We start from the raw sequence: 6000 nt of genomic DNA, 5'->3' as shown, positions 1-6000 counted from the left end.
CCTGGCAGCACACATTTGTCCCCCTCACAAATCAAAACAAATCTCCCAGGATTGTCACTTTGTCTGTGTTTCACTCTGAAGCTTAGAATGTCTGTTGGGTCAGTGTGAAGTGACAAAAACAGCTACCAGTCTGGATGAGAGCTCTTTGGGTTCAGAATATCACCAGGTTCAGCCATCACTGGGCCCTGTGAGAACCAGACAGAATGTTGGAATCCAAAGGTTCTATGACAGTTGGAATATGACAGTTGATCCGACAAGGTGACATGTTGACAGTTGATCAGCTATGTCAGATTACAGAGAGGTGGTTGTGCCTCCAGCCAGGGCACAGCTCTTTGTACAGGCTTTGGGCAACATGTACAAACAGCCACATTGCTCACTATAACATAATGCAAGGAAACAAGAACCCCCTTTTTTTACACTTACAAATTACACTCCTGCAACAGCACAGGTTTTCAGCTACTAGTATGAAATAAGGGTTTGTCTACACATGCAGATATTCCATAGTAACTATTCAGGAATAACTATTCCAGAATAACTCCATGTGTGGACACTCTTATTCTGGAAGAAGAGTGTCCACACATTAAATTATTCCAGAATAACTGTTCCGCTTTAAATTCACACTCTTCCTTATTCAAGTATAACTTTTGTGTTAGACAAGCCCTAATAAAGTATCTCTGATACTATAACGCAGTCACCTCAAAGTCTCCCTCTAAGCATGCAAACCACCAATTTCAAGCTAAAATGTGTGGGCCAGATTGTGTTTGGCCTCTGGGACTGCAAGGAAATGAGAACACACAGGTCACTTTCTCCTCACACTCTCTATGGAGGGGCTGGGCACAATAGGAGTCAGGAAGTACAGGGTCTCCAAAGAGCTAGTACTGTTGCCAGGGGCATGGCTATAGTTCCACATCAGCCAGTTAAATTGGTTAGGGTAGAGAGAAGTGAATACTACACCCCCTACAACTGTGGAACAGCAGCCATGTTCTCCTTGTAGTTCATCTTTTGCAGTTTATAGAATAAGCCTGGACATTTGACCTTTGTTCATTACTAGGAATAGATCATCCATGAGATCAACAGAGTTTCCATACCATACACAGGCCCAAAGCCCAGAAAGAAAGAGACTGGAGAACTCACAAGCCTCCAGATGAGAATTGATTCACCAACACCATCTCAATAACACTTGTAGATAGCTGTCAAGATTGGCAGCATCAAGGGATGGTATCTTCAACATGGTCCTAATTATTGCTTGACTCAACAAATCTTGGGATATGGTCTCCTGAAGGAGGATGTTGGTCATCCCTTAGGGTCAATCAGTGAGGGACCCAATAACCACTAGCTAGATTTTTGTTTTTGCCAGGAAAACTTATGCAAATCACAGTTATATTTCTGACTGTACTCCTAGAATTTCAATTAGCAAGATTAGCAGAAAATCAGATAAACATTGTGTGTGTCATGCCACCCCCCCTCAAGAAAACAGACAAGCCCATTGGAATCCTATGAATTTGATCAGATCATGATTTCCAGCATTCACACAATAGCCCTGTCCACTCACATTTCCCTGTCACAGGGAAATGATTTCTATACCAATGTGAGGGCTGAGGATAGAATAACAGAAGATGGCATTCAGCAGCCACTCTATAGTTGACAACAGCTTATAGTTTTAATGTTCTGTGAGTCTATTGACAGAATGATACACTGACTGTACAACATTCTGTTTAGTTACAGTATTCTGGAATTTCAGCTGGTCCATTAATTTTGAAGGGAAGAGGGAGAAAATTAAACCTGAGACTGGAAGAGATAAGTGTCTGACCTTGACAAACACATGATTTTCCTACATCTCTGCCCAATCTCCAATCCCAAACCCAAAACTAAGGTCCAGGTTTTGTGAAAAGAACACATCATCTAGAAGCAGAGAGAAGACTATCCAGATCAGGGCTGACAAGAGGGGGGCAAAAAGGGGGACAATTTAACAGGGTCCTGAGCTCAGTTTCCCTCCCCCAATGACCTCCCATAAAAGTCTGTAATGTCTGTGTAAACAAAGTAAAATGGGAGATGGTGGGGTCTCAGTAAACACGATGCACTGGGGCCCAAAATTTCTCTTGACAGGCCTGATCAGATGGATGTTGTAGAAAATAAATAGAAAACAATTCTTGCCGTTGTTATTAAAGAAATGTGCAACCAAACATATGAGGAAAATCGAGTAATTTTACTGCCAGAAAGAGCATGCCAAGATTAGGTTCGGGGGATGTTCAAGAAAAAATGACAAATGGCTGGGATACCATAGGACTTAGAGGAGTGTGCCAGAGGTAGAAGGTGATGAAACCATAAACGACCTCACTCTCTCAGGGCATGTCTACACTTACAGGGCATGTCTACACTCTCAGGGCATGTCTACACTGCAGCAATTGATCCACTAGAGGTTGATTTAGCGAGTCTAGTGAAGACCCGCTAAATTGACCGTTGATTGCTCTCCCGTTTAGTTCGGTACTCCATTGGAACGAGAAGCATAAGGTAAATTGATGGGAGAGTTTCTCCCGTCAACCCAGCGCAATGTAGACACTGCAATAAGTCAACCTAAGCTACATCAACTCCAGCTACATTATTCACATAGCTGGAGTTGCGTAACGTAGGTCGACTTAACCCCATAGTGTAGACGTGCCCTCAGAGACAGCATGATCTCTCTAGGATCCAACAGATGGGTATAAACTGGTCAGGAACAAAGTTAGGCTGAACATTAGAAGAAGGTTTCTAACCATCAGAGGACTGAGGTTCTGGAACAGCCTTGCCGTAGTATCAGTGGAGAAAGAAATCTAACTAGGATGGGTCTCAATAAGTATATAAACAGCATAATATGGTGCATTGTCTCAAGGACCCAGGAGGTCCATTCTCATTATATGTCCCACATTCCTTTGTAAATTTCTGAGCAGAAATCCACCTGAGACTTGATGGCTGCAATTTTCAAAAGTGTTTAATGTTGGCCTAACTCACTTCCATTAAAGTCAATAGTAAAATTCCCAATTACTTTAATGGGAGCATAGTTAGGCCAATAAAGAGCACTTTTTAAAAATCCATCCAATGTTGCTAAAAACATCATTAATATTCACAGAGTCCCCTTTGTGACTTCTGTTGCACAACTGTAGGGTAGCTGGGTCTTATTCAGTCTCACCTCCTGAGACAGCCTTGCCTCTAGAGAATGTGTTTGTGTGTTGGGGGCACAGGCTCTCATATTTGTGGGGTTGGGAACAGATGAATGAGTGTTATCTGCAAGTTTAGAGGGCCAAGTTCCTGCATCCTTCGTGGTCCCCCAAAACCCTGCGCTTGAAGGGTACAATACAGAAAACTCAGTGAGGTGAGCCTCAAAGTATTTCCTGGACCTTCTGTCCCACTCTGTGAGTTTTACCGTGGGAAAGTACTCAATTATTACTCATTCAAACCTCCCATTCACTTGAAAGGGAATTTTGACTCAATGACTAATCTACTCATTAGCACTTACATGGTCCATTACATCTTCAAAGTGATGTACCAACATTAATTAATCCACACAACTTCCCTGTGAAGGTACAAGAGACTTCTCAAGACAATATTAATATAGCTACTATATAAATAAACTGCATTAAGAAAGTTATGTGGCACAGTCAAGTGCTTGAATGTGAGGAGATGCCAGGTTTACAGTTGCCAATGCAACCTTCATTCTGTTCCCTTGTGTTTCCCTCCTGTGCAATGAAGGGGGGGAGGCTACAGTGGGAAAAACAGTTTGATTATATAATTAGACTGTATCAAAATGCAAATGCGTAAGACTGAAACTTCTTGAGTTAAAAGACTAGATAGCAGTAAGAGAAGACTATTATTTCTAATGGGGACCTGGACCGCTTAATTCGGAGAGGCAGTCAGGATAGCTTGGCCAAGTCTAGTTCTTTCTCTTCCCCTCAGCTGGAGGGGTCCTCACCCATGTGTTGCCTTCAGATTGGGGTGGATGGGCTGCTGGAGGGACTTATAGTGTAGAGTCTAGTGTTGCTCTGTTTCCCACCTCTTCCCTTGTTGGGAATTGGGGGAACTCCTGCCCCATGGGATGCCCCTCGAGGAGGGGGTGGAATGTTAAGGCCACGTACAGAGTCTGGGGTGTATGGCTGGGGCAGTGAGCCCAGCCCAGCACTCTCTTCTCCTCCCCAACCCCCACCCCTCACTAACACTGCTCCAGCAGCTCCACATGTTCCCATGACAGTGTGTACTGCTGATGTTACTGCTTTGGCAGCAGTAGGGGCTTGGCTATTTAGAATATTCATGGTTGGTTATTATTTGGCAGACTGCCAATATTTTCCTAAGCAATGCAAGGAAAAGAAGTGAAATAGTTATTTTTAACAGTTTATAACTCAGATAAACCTGAATCCCTGCCATATTTCAAAGTGATGCAAACAGTGGAGCTGTTAGAATTTCTCAATAAAAAGGTTGCAAGTATCTTTTACAATGGGAAGTGTGTGTTGCCTTCCTGCTTATTGTTTCCTGCTCCCTGTTTCTGTTTGTTTCCTGCTCCCTGAACTCAGCATTCAAGTTCCTCTTTGTGTGTGTACATAGTGTTGGGTATGTGCAGTTACTCAGGGCATGCTGCTACATACATTTGGACTCGTTATATTTTGTCCAGACAGAGTTGGCTTAACTGGTTCATGGTTATATCATTTTTTGCTTTGATTTCCTGGTGTTTTGGGATTGGTGTTCTGGGGGTGCAGCAGAGTGTAACCATAAATGCTTCTATTCTGCAATCTATGCTGCCTTTGGCTGTTGACTGGCAATATTTTATTGAGACTTTTTGGAACCAAAGGCAGATTTTGCAACTCTCCAATGTTGCTAGTTTATCGTGGCTGCAGAAGTGCTTAGGCCAGTGATGGCATTGACATTTATGATAGACTCCTGGGGCCCAAGTGCTCCTTTGGTGGACAAATGAGCATAAAGGTCTGTGGACTAAAACTCGGGTCTGCAGAGTCTGGGATGACTGACGTTCCCACAGTGCCACCAGGAGACCATCCAGAGCTACAGCCAGGGAACACTGTGGAGAGTAGGTGTTGCAGGAAGTACCACAAGGTACCCAGAGTGATAGTACCATTCATCCCCCTGATTGGTCAAGTGCCCTATTTAACCCTGGGGGATGCCCCAGGAAGTTGTCTGGGCAACCACACAAAATTTCACCACTTCACCTTGTCGCCTGATCTCTGACCTCTGACACTGGCCTGACTCTGACCCCAACTCTTGTTTATTGAACCTGGCGCTTGTGATTCCTCTGACTCCTGCTCAGCGACTACCATCCCTGACGTGCAGACTCCAGCCCAGCTGTGACAGTTAGGCCAGACCGCCTACACCCAGGTCTCTTACAATGAATATTTTGGGATGGAGATTCTGTTCTCCTAAAGAGAAAAGAGGTTTTTTGAAGCTTGCTAGGAACCCAATGAAACCATATGTGAATTTTCATATCATTTGCAGCAGTTGGCCCAGCACTGTGAATTTGGGGACATTATGGTGATCATGCTCAGTGATATTTTTGTGACTGGCATAGGCAATGACTGACTGGGTGAACAGCTATAGGCTGAAGATGCTAGAACTGAAGATGCTAAAAGTTGATTGATACCAACTTTTCATGCCACGATTGTTAAGACTGAAGCATTTAAGAGGGCTCAGTCTGAAACGGGTTCTATGTCTCAGACAGCTGCTCCCTTTGTGTCTACTCTTAACCCATCAACTGCTCCTCCTGCTGCCATTGCCTAGTCATACGATGCTACCTACTCCCGCTCCAGACCCTCAGTAGCAAAAATAGCCAATTACTGTTTCTGCTGTGGTAGTACAAGTCATTTGGGTAATTTCACTTCCTGCCCGGCTAGAACTGCTATGTGCCAAGCATGTGGGAAGGAAAGACACTTTAAGCTAGTGTGCCATATACTGGTTCAAAATACCTATTGTATATGTATAAGACCACCTTTGCCAGGACCAATGAGCTGAAGCTGGTATCTCGTA

General features: G+C 43.8%; 1 protein-coding gene across 1 annotated transcript in view; it reads left to right on the top strand.

Annotated features, from left to right (window-relative positions):
• Positions 1 to 245: 245 nt before the first annotated feature.
• Positions 246 to 6000, top strand: part of TCF4 (transcription factor 4) — a 329775-nt gene continuing 324020 nt past the window's right edge. The window contains exon 1 of the mRNA XM_045020695.1: positions 246 to 258. The gene's annotated coding sequence lies outside the window, so the exon portion shown is untranslated. The remainder of the gene's footprint in view (positions 259 to 6000) is intronic.

Source organism: Mauremys mutica, chromosome 6 (genome assembly GCF_020497125.1).
Source record: "Mauremys mutica isolate MM-2020 ecotype Southern chromosome 6, ASM2049712v1, whole genome shotgun sequence".
NCBI lineage: Eukaryota > Metazoa > Chordata > Testudines > Geoemydidae > Mauremys > Mauremys mutica.
The sequence above is the reverse complement of the archived record's forward strand: the minus strand, read 5'-3'. Positions and strand labels throughout refer to the sequence as shown.